This window comes from Rattus norvegicus, chromosome 5 (assembly GCF_021556685.1).
Source record: "Rattus norvegicus strain SHRSP/BbbUtx chromosome 5, alternate assembly SHRSP_T2T, whole genome shotgun sequence".
Taxonomy (NCBI): domain Eukaryota; kingdom Metazoa; phylum Chordata; class Mammalia; order Rodentia; family Muridae; genus Rattus; species Rattus norvegicus.
In genome coordinates, this window is record NC_141538.1 from 121,469,589 (window position 1) to 121,481,291 (window position 11,703).

The following is an 11,703-nucleotide window of genomic DNA, read 5'->3' on the forward strand; positions in this document are numbered from 1 at the left end:
TCAACATCCTCCACCTCAGAGTGGTGTAGGGAGAGGAGAATGAAAGAACAGGACATATAAACTGCTGGCTCAACCGGCTTGTGGGAGGCAGAAGTCCTTATTATTTAAGACCATTTAAATTGGCTTCTCAGCAACTGCCCTTGAAAGTTTATAATAAAGGCATTGAAACAAAGAAATGCAAAACTTGAGTACAATTTCAGCTAGGGCTGCTTGCCATGAAGAAAAGGAAGACTGAGCGTGAGAAGCAGGGAAGGGAAGCCTTGGGAATGATGTTCACAGAAAGTCTCCAGATGTGACATCTTGGAAGCCACTGCCTGCAGACTGAGAGTCAGGTGGGGTCCAGGGATGGTGAGGTGGGGCTAACTCTTCAGGCAATGGGATACAAAATAGGAAAGGACCTGCCTAAGTGAGCAAGGCCACTGAAGCTAAAGTGTGGCTTAGCAAAGGGAGGTAGGGTAAGATGAGAAGGAAGAGGAGGAAAGTGAGGTCCTGGGGGCTGTAGCAAGAAAATGTATTTTAGATAGGAAGCCTGTAGGATAGTTAAGAAGGGAAAGAATGGGGAGGTATTCCAGTCAGGAGTGTGTGTGTGTGTGTGTGTGTGTGTGTGTGTGTGTGTGTGTGTGTACATGAGCATACAGGCAAACTTCTCGTGATTGCTATAGATGTGCATATATTTATGTAGGTATGTGTGCTCATGTGCTCTGAGACTGGGAGGATGACAGACATCCTGCTCAGCTCTGTGCTCCTCAGCCTTGTTCTCTCACTGAATCTAGTGCTAGGTTGGTAGCCAGCAAGCTCCAGTGATCCTCTGATCTCTGCCCCCAATGCTGGATTTAGAAGACCTGGCCACACCCAGTATTAACATGGTTCTGTGGTCTAAACATGGGTCTTCATGTGTGTGCATGAAGTGTTCGTACCCACTGGCAGCTAAGATGGGGAAAGTAGTCAGGGAGTGGTAGACAACTCAGGCTGAACCAGAAGACTCTTTCAGTTCTTTGGTTGTTTTGTTGTAACTTTAATTTTTAAATGTATTTTTAATGATGGTTTTTAAACATTTTAATCTACTTTCTAGCCCACTACCAACCAGGGGTAGTAGAAAAGAAAGGATAATGGGGAAATTGGAGGTATTTAGAAATGGTTCTTTGGAGTAAATCCCATCTGTGTTGTTAGGAAATCTGTGGTTTAGTTTATAGGTCAGTAATGGCAGCTCAATATACTCACAAACATCTTTTGGATATATCAGCAGTCTAGCTTGGTAGAGTTGGTATAGCAAACATGAATCAATAGCGGGTGGTATTACCTAACAGACAGTCAGGCCTCATCCTTGGCACAAGTCAGCAGGAGGGATCAAGGCAAAGAGAAACATCGGGAAAAGTTCTTGTCTGTGCCTCTCTCTCAGCAAAGGAAAGATCAGCGAAGATGTGAGACCAACAAGCACTGTATAGCTAGCTCTATAAGTTAAGTCAAATTCTGCCTCCATCATTGTTGGTGGAGTCTTATTTATATTCCCTTTAAATATCACATGTCCTCCATTGGGCTTGTCTATGTATCTTGTCTCCACACCTGCCATACCTTAGCACACGTCTTGCCTTAGCATGTGAGTCTGTATCAGCTAACATCACTCTGTCAATCGACAGAGTCTGTGGAAGTGGCAAGAAGTCTCAGCACATCCCCAGAAGTTTTTTGGTGTGTTTCTCTCTATGGAGTCTTGACAAATGGAGCTCAACTATGAAATGGAAGGCAGACCAATATATGTGTGGTCAATGAAGAATCCTTCATTACATGCCCTTTCATGTGTTTGTTTTAATGAAACATCCCTTTACTTGTGTCTGCTTCAGTGAAAATTCCTTCATGAGTCTGCCTTAGTCTTTCACCCATGTCTGCTTCAGGAAAACACTCCATCCAACACAACTGACTTTCCAAAGAACCTTTATATTTCTACCTCATTTTGTTTTTTGTTTTTCGTTGGTTGGTTGGTTTTTGGTTTGGTTTGTTTTTTTAAAGAACAAAGTGGCCTAGTGGAGAATATGTCATGGAAGCAGAACCCCCAGGTATTGTTGGTATAGAGTTCCTGACTTGAACAACTGTATCAGTCATGCAGGAGCCTTCTGTGCTAGAGAGAATCAATGGAGATGTGGGTGGGGAATGAAAAATGGGTTGGTTTTTGACAATAAGGTAGCTAGTACTGACTTATGTCCTTGATGTCCTGTCTAGTAACAATAAGTATGACCAAAAAAACATGTGGCAAAAAATTTGATGGGCACATGGAACACTTGCTTTGCGGTGCACACCATGGTAAGGTTCTTCTGTGCAGAACTGGCTTTTCACTATTTATGGTAGCTCAGTCAGTGTGATGCATGACCTTTCAGTCTTGGCTTTGGCTTCCCTGATTCCCTTGGCACCATGCTCTTGGGAAACCTTCTGACTAAGTTCTCCTCTAGCTTCCCTTTGCACCCTTGAAGTGCTCCAGCTGCCATAGTGACCAGATGCCCTCTGACCTCCATGGTGTGAAATCCATCTTTTTTTCTGTGTTTTGACATATCTTTATGTTCTCTTCTATACATAAAGACAGTAGTCACCCCCCCCTTCCCAGCACATGCCAGGTGTCTTAGCAATCCCACTTGCCCAGCCCATTCCTGTAAGGGAACTCTGATCCCCAAGTATCCTGAAGATCTTCCTTGAATTCCAGCTGTGAGTGTTCTCCTCATCCCACTGGATACAGTCTCATGAGAACTGTCCTGTAATCCAAATGGACTTTTGCTTTTTACTTTCCTTTTGCACGTATGTGTGGTATGCATGTGCATATGTGTGGAGGCCAGAGGTTGACATTTAGATGTCTTTTTTGGTCTTTCTCCACCTTGTATATAAGGCAGGATCTCTCACTGAGCCTGGAGCCTAGCCACCTGCCTTGGGGATTCCCCCATCTCTGACTCCCATGCTGGGGTTTCTGGTGGGGGCTACCACCCTGGCCCAGCATTTATGTGGGTGCTAGGGATCCAATCTTCATTCCTCGTATTTGAGTGCCAAATGCTTGTCCCACTGAACACTCCCCAGCCCTGGACTTCGGCTTTCTAAAGATAAGCTCCTTCTTATTCATCTTCATGGTATGTGTTATACCATTTGCTGTATGTGCACAGATTTAATGTTTAGCCCCACAATGTCTGCAGCAGCCACACTTACTTACAAACCATAATAGCATACAATGCCTATGGCAGTGAATACAGCCTGTGGACATTTCCAAAAATCTATGCTTAGTCAATTAGTGTGATAGCTTTAGGGTTTCATCCTTACTGTCTTGCACTAGCCATTAACTTGGCCTCACTGCACAGTTATCTTCCTGACTTTCAGTGCTCCTTGGCAAGACTTTATTCAGACCCAGCTTGTCTTCTAGCACAGCAGTCAGCTTCTGTCACTGTAACAAAATACCTGAAGTAATTAACTTATAAGAAAATGGTTTCTATAATTCAATTCAGGAAGTCCCAATACCTTGTCAGATGACCCTATTGCTTTGGGCCTCAGAAGCCATGGTAAAGAGGGTATGTGAATCATTGCTCATCTCTTAGCCAGGAAACAGAAAAGAGAATGAGGATAGGACAGACGCCCATAACACCCTTCAAAGGCACACTCCCAGCGACCAAGGGCTCCTCATAAGGCTGTACTACCTAAAGGTCCCACTACCTCCTAGTAGACCCAGCCCCTTGTGGACATTAACATGCACATTGTCCTGACTGTGTATTAACTGGTTCCCCTCGTTGTTCCACAGTTGCCATTAGGGTGTTCCCTCACACTTGTGTAGAAGCCTCACAATCCCCGAAGGTTTAGATATTTCAAAACCTACTTACTTTATTTAGGGTTCTTGAGCACTTCAACCTTACTTCTATCCCACCAGCCATAAGCAGGGAGGGAAAGAAGATTAATAGGAAAAGGAGGTTGTGGACCTGTTTAGAAGTAGTTTCTTGGGGACAAGTCTACTCTTCTTGTCAGGATATCAGTGGTCCAGTTAAATAGCAAGAACCAAACAGGAATCAGTAGTGGCAGCCCAGTCCAATAGAAATGGCAAGGCTCTGCCAAATTGGCATGAGTCAGTGGAAATGGCCAGAATCAGCCAGAATACTGTGAGAAGTTCTTTGGAGCAATTCTCCCTATGAAGTGAAGACCAGGGGTTGGGGATTTAGCTCAGTAGTAGAGCGCTTACCTAGCAAGCACAAGGCCCTTGGTTCGGTCCCCAGCTCCGAAAAAAAGAAAAAAGAAAAAGAAAAAAAAAGAAAAAAAAAGAAAAAAAAAAGACCAGCAAAGACTAACTAGCAAAACGTTGCAAGGCTTCTTCACTCTGTCTGCAGGGTTCCATTTCCATTTCCTTTTACGTTTTCTAAACGTGCCTTCTCAAGTATCTGCCTTCAGTAAAACATCACACACGCCCTCACTAGACAGCTTCCAGAAAAGATTATCACATGATACAACTAAGTTGTTAAAGAAACCAGAAATTGCTTCCTCTTCCTGTAAGTGGCCAGAGGTGACCTGTGAAGATGGTTCGCTACTCCCTTGACCCAGAAAGTCCCACAAAATAAAATGGATGTTTTTTTCTCTTTGCAGCATGCAAATCAAGAGGTTCAAACCTTTGTGTTCACTTTAAGAACATCCAGGAAACTGCCCAGGCCATCAAGGGTATGCATATCCACAAAGCCACCAAGTATATGTGCCATTCCAGTTGTATAATGGTGGAGTCGGTAGGTGTGCCCAGGCCAAACAGTGGGGCTGGACACAGGGATGGTGGCCCAAAAAAGAGTGCTGAATTTTTGCTGCACATGCTTAAAAAGGCAGAGAGTAATGCTGAACTTAAGAGTTTAGATGTAGATTCTTTAGTCATTGAACACATCCAGGTGAACAGGCACCTAAGATGCGCGGACGAACCCACAGAGCTCATGGCCGGATTAACTCATACATGAGCTCCCTCTGCTACATTGAGATGAGCCTCACTAAAAGGAACAGATTGTTCCAAATCCAGAAAAGGAGGTTGCACAGAAGAAAAAGATATCCCAGAAGAAACTGAAGAAACTAAAACTCATTGCATGGGAATAAATTCAGCATAAAATAAATGCAAAAAAAAAAAAAAAGAAAGAAAGAAAGAAAGAAAGAAAGAAAGAAAGAAAGAAACCAGAAATTTCCACTTTGATCCCCTACACATCAAAATTAGAGCCATGACACTCTGAAAGAACAGAGTCAACCCTGCTACTCTCTAGATAGCTGCATCAAACATGGGTCTCCTCCCAGTCATTTTCCAGCAGCACCTCAGGCTGGGCACCGACATTGCCCACATCTAGCCCTTGCTAGCTTCCTGGACCTTGCTGTCCTTACAAAACCCATCAATTTCTTGGCCTTTCTGGGGCCATTTTTCAGAGTCTTAAGAGTTATTTGGCCCTCACCAGACCTCTTCCATCAGGACCTTGTGCTGCCCTTTTGGTGCATTTATGATCACAGCTCATCCTCTGCCCAGACATCAGCAGGAGGCTGGCGGCCATTCCATCTCTCCAGTCACTTCCCATATCTCTCTTTTCCTGAAATCTAATCTTCTTTCCAGTGACCTCTGTGATGCTCTACAGTCAGATGGCATGTGCCCAAGCCTTTGTCATTGTGACACAGCATTGCCATCCACAGAGATCAGATGTTAGGAACTCACAATAGGTGTTTTGTTTGTTTTAATTCATGATATTCAGTAAGTTTACAATGCTGTATTGAGTGGCATTCCTAGTTATCCTCAGCTGTATGGATGCTGCCTGTGGATCGCTACTTGGCCTACATGGCATGGACATTTCCTAGGCATCTTCAGTGTCAGACATCCCGTTGTCTCTGCCCTACCCCAAGTCACTGTCATTGTCCCCTGGAATGCCACAGAAGCCTCTGCACTGTCATTCCTCCCTTTCTGTACTGGCTGGTTTTATGTGTCAACTTGACACAAGCTGGAGTTATCACAGAGAAAGGAGCCTCACTCAGTTGAGGAAATGCCTCCATGAGACCCAGCTATAAGGTATTTTCTCAACTAGTGATCAAGGGGGGAGGGCCCAGCCCATTGTGGGTGGTGCCATGCCTGGGCTGGTGGTCTTGGGTTCTATAAGAGAGCAAGCTGAGCAAGCCAGGGGGAGCAAACTAGTAAGTAACATCCCTCCATGGCTTCTGCATCAGCTCCTGCTTCCTGTCCTACTTGAGTTGCAGTCCTGACTTCCTTTGGTGATGAACAGCAATGTGGAAGTGTAAGTTGAATAAACCCTTCCCTCCTCAACTTGCTTCTTGGTCATGATGTGTGTGCAGGAATAGAAACCCGGACTAAGACACTTTCCTAATTCATTTTCACATGTAACCCCCAGGACTCTTTAAAATTAGAAGCAGTAGACTGATCCTTGGTAACTATGTATATCACAGCTAGAATGAATGACTCTAAAATTTATATATTCAGAGTGCTACACAGTCATCCTCTTTACCCACACCAAAGCATCTGTACCACTCCAGAGAGACATTTTATTCCTAGCGATCACTGGTGTCCAACTTCCCTTCCCCAGGCCCGCCATCTGCCAGTCTACCCACTGTCATAACGGACTTAGCTAATTTGGATATTTTATGTAAACAGATATGTGACCATTCATGTTTGGCTTCTGTCCTTCAGCGCAGTTTATGAGATCTATCCATGCCAAAGGCTGAGTCCATGCTTCACATTCTGTTTATCCAGACGCCAGCTTGTGAGCCTTGGGCATCTCAACCTCGCTAAGCAGGGTGAGATGAGCATTCGTGCACAAGTGTTTGCACCCTGGTTTCTACCCTTCCCTAGTTCCTCAGCCATCTAGTTATCCTCCGCATAGCATTTGGAGGGACCAACAGACCACTTTCCAGGGTGGCTAGATCACTCCACTTTCCCAGCAGCTCTGTTGAAGATTTCCATTTCCACACTTGTTAGCCAAGACTTGCTTTTTTTTTTTCTTTCTTTCTTTCTTTTATTTAAGTTACAGAGCGATATGGTGGTGCTATCCCTTAATCCCAGCACTCACCTGAGGCCAGTTAGAGCTATGTAGTGAGTTCTTGTCAGGCCAGAGCTGCATAGTGACACCCTGTCTCAAAAACAACAACAACAACAACAACAACAACAACAACAACAACAACAGACCAACCAAAAAACTCAAGCAAATAAATTACTACTTACCTATGAGGTATATTTTTGGTTTTTGAGTTATCGGTTCATCTGTGGGCTGAACCCAGGGCCTCATACATGCTAAACATATATAATACATGCTAAACATATATTTTTCTACTCAGCTGTATCTCACCTCACAGCAATCTCCTCAAAGATGTGAAAATAGAACCACACTAGGCTAACTCCATTTAATGTTTTGTCATTTTTTCTTGAAATAAAGTCTCTCTCCAATCCTCTCACACCATTCTGTCCATCGGCCCCTTCATTCATGCTACGTTCCCATTGTTTAAATGAGTCTGACTCTGATAGACCTCAGGACCTTTGCACATCCTATTCACGCGGCCTGGAATACTTCCTCCCCAAGTCCTGCCCTCTCCTGGATATAATTCCTTGCTTCAGACTTCAACGTTGCCCTACTTCTGTTTCTGCCCACACTGCATTTAGCGTCCACTGTTTTCCCTCTGTGAGGGGAAGAAAATACTAAGATGCAAAACTGAATATGGCTGCCAGAGAGAGGGTAACCTCATTCTTTTTTTTTTTTTTCTTTTTTTCGGAGCTGGGGACCGAACCCAGGGCCTTGCGCTTCCTAGGCAAGCGCTCTACCACTGAGCTAAATCCCCAACCCCGGTAACCTCATTCTTACGAAAGAAAGATTCTCCAACGCACTGACTCCTCCCACCTACAGAAGAAAACAGAAGTCCACAGTGTCATTGTCCCCATGCTGTGAAAGATCAAGGAAGTGCTATTCTGTGAAACTGATCTGTATGACAAGCTGGTAGTCCCCAGGAGACTGAGGATGCAAGAAGCTAGAAGACTTTTGGAGTCTTGAGACAGAAAGGGGATACCGGGCTCAAAGACCCAGGAATACGGAAAGGTGACGGGAAACACTGACAAGTTCTGGTAGCGGTGACTACAGGAATGCTGTATGTACCCATGTCTGGCAAACACTTAAACACCCTATCTGCCCAAAGCTTCCCTGATGCTTCATAAACAAGACCCTCGAGTGAGCAGAGGGACAGCTGTAAGGCAAAAGCAGACCGTGGCCTGAGGAGAGCCAAGCTAGACTAAACATGGCAAAATGTGAGAATGCAAATTTTAGAAATGGTACTTACTTCCTACTGGGCCCCGCATGAGAGACCTAAGCCACCAAGGACATTTTGTCCTCAGCTACACCTGGACACAGGGCAGTCCCTGCGCTCTTGTGTCCTCTCCCACTAGCAAGCTGATGTTTGCTGCTGCCCACCGTGTCTGTCTGCTCACCAACTGTACACACTTATCTGGGTAGTCATGGAATAAGAACTGACTGAATTGTTTCCTGCCAGCATTTACAGTTAGATTTCAAAATACAAATGCCCACATGAGATCGTCTCTGCTCATCCAGCCTGCTACACACAAACACTGGGTAAAAGCCATAGCAGAAATTTCAAAATGCCTAAAGCAGCAAGGAGACGTTTTCCTTATTAAAAGGCTGGAAGAAGGTAGAGTTGCTACGTATCAGGATGTCCCAGGAGCACATCCCTGTGAACTACAAGAACATCAGAAGGAAATAAATCCCTGTGTTTACGACCCTGGGCTAAAGAAGAATTTCTTTAAAAGGCATAACTTAGACTAATGTAACTTAAAACTTCTGCACTGCAAAAATACTTCCCTAAATTGGGTGGTGGGAGGGGCTGGGGTTGGGTGGGTGTTTACTTAACAAAAAAAAAAAAAAAAAAAAAAAAAAAACGATTGACCAGGAGACCCATAAGGAGTTTAGCCAATGCCTGTAGCCTATGACTCAAAGGAGAAATGATCCAATAGGCTAAAATGTCTCTGCTGAGAGAGACAGACACAAACCGCTGCTAATCACACAGGATGATGTCAACCTTTTAAATCACTGACGTGTACATGAAAATGAGGCAAGGTTGTTCTCTCACACCAGGGGTGGGGCTCATGCCTGAACCCTTGCATTCACAAGGCTGATGCAAAGTTGGGAGTTCAAGATCAGCCTGAGGTATGGAGTGTCATGGTGCCTCAAAAGAAATTTTTTTTCCTCCAGAAGAGTGAGCACGATTTCAAAGTGTAGCATCAGTGGGAGTCTGGTAACTCATGTGGTTACCTTGGCAACTCAGTGGCGACTTAAATGTATACACTGACTTGGAAATTCCACTTCTCCTCACCTCCAGCAGCACACACGCACAAGGAAGCTTGACCGGTACTTTAGTGCAGCACACTGGCAGTTACAGTGGCTGCAAACGTGGATTCACGCAGCAGTGAAAAAGCCAGTGTCGATTGCTGTTCGTAAGCATGGCTATGCCTGCAGGAAATATAATTGAGAAAAAGAAGCAGATTCCAGATGCACTGTTGATAAAAACACGGTAACCCAAATGGCAGTCCTTACCCATAGACCATTGACAAACCAGGAATAGCCAAAGACAACGGAGTCTGCACTGAGCACGTGTGGATTGCTTACGATTATTGCGAAAGCATTTCCATCACTGTGGGCATTGCTTATAAAGGAATCTAGAGGTGATTTAATATGGGCGACAAAGCTGGAGTGCGCCTCCGTGGTAAAATGCTTACACAGCACGTTCCCGGCTGTGCGGTTCAGCTCCCACCTGAAGAGCCACAACAACAATGATAAAGGGGAAAATATCCAGGAGATATAGTATATGTAAATATCATGTTGTCTTATGCAAATGACTGGAGAATCCTTGGGTTTTAGTCCTAGATGCCATCCTCCATAGAAATAGAGAAATTGCTTCCATGTTTGTTTTTAACTTTAAAACATATATATATATATGTATATGTATATGTATATGGGTATTTTACTTGGGTATGTTACTTCTTGCACATAGGTATGCTCCCCGTATGCATGAGGCACCCACAGAGCCAGAAGAGGGCATCAGAGTCCCTGGACTGCTTTTATACGTAGGCCTCTTTAAGCTGCCATGTGAGCCTTAGAATTGAACCCAGGTCTCCTGCAAGAGTAGCCAGTGCTTTTAACCACTGAGCCATTTCTCCAGCCCTGACTCCAATGTCTTCTAATAGAGCCCATGTGTGTGCGTGTGTAGGAGGAAGAATGTAAGGCTCTACCAGCTGACTCACTGCTGGGTCTGGAGGAGGGCAAAGAAGAACGGTCTTGAAAAGATATTAGACAGATTTCAAGTCTTTGCAAGACAAAACATAATCAAATTGTTCTTAAATTATGCAGGCCATGGGGTTGGGGATTTAGCTCAGTGGTAGAGCGCTTGCCTAGGAAGCGCAAGGCCCTGGGTTCGGTCCCCAGCTCCGAAAAAAAAAAAGAACCAAAAAAAAAATTATGCAGGCCATGGTGGAACAGGCCTTTAATCCTAGCACTCAGGAGACAGAGACCAAGAGAGCTCTGAGTTCGAGGCCAGCCTGGTCTACCTTGGGAGCTCTAGGCCAACCAGGGCTAGATACAGAGACTGTGTCTCCAAAACCAAAGTGAAATTAGAACTTAAGTTAAATTCATTAGACTAATAAAGCTGGGGGTTGGGGATTTAGCTCAGTGGTAGAGCGCTTGCCTAGGAAGCGCAAGGCCCTGGGTTCAGTCCCCAGCTCCGAAAAAAAGAACCAAAAAAAAAAAAAATAAAATAAATAAATAAAGCTGAAGACATTTTAAGGCATATTCACATCTTTTGAGAATTCTAGTGAACAGCATTTGCTGCGATGTTGATTTCAGTTATTAGAGTAAAAGTTAGACCCCAGAGTATTTTAGGTGAAGGTAGTTATCCTTTATAAAGAAAGCGTATAATTCTCTGTTTGCATGCAGATTATTTTGACAAGTGTGAAAATGGAAGTCTGGGAAATAGTATGTTCTCTACTTCCCCTTTTCCTCCAATGTATGTTTGGTTTTCTTTAAAACCACTTCCTCTAAATGGGTCATCATTTGTATCACATTAAATAATTTATCATTTTAGTTTTGTCTGCATTCATCCATAGCAAAGAAAGCAAGGAATGAGTTTAAAAAAAATCCTGCCCAGGCAGTAGTGGTGTGCATTCCTGTATTCCCAGCACTAGAACTGAAGAGGCAGGGGGATCGCTGAGTTCAAGACTAGCTGGTCCACAGAGTGAGCTCTAAAATAGCCAAGCTGCACAGAGAAACCCTGTCTCATAAAAGAAAAAGAGGAATGAAGACCACTATTCTATTTAGGCACATACACATATATACATTTAATCCTGTGCTACTTATGAATAGTCATAAGATATAATATTTCCCACAAATGCTAATGTTCAGATTCCCAGCCATATGATCTTAGCATGTGTATATGTTTATGAAACTGAATCACATGTTTCTTCTCTGGCTTGCTGTACGTATCTCATCTAGCAATACGATGCTCTCCTAAACATCCTCACAGATCTACTAACCTAATGACTAAGTTTCTTTTCATATACATTTGTGCTTTTATATATGTAGCTTTTTGTTTCCAGCTTGACATCTTTAACCCAGATATTTAAAAAGAGAACATTCTATATGGAAGGGAGAAAAGACATGCTCAGCATTACACCACACTGTGTAC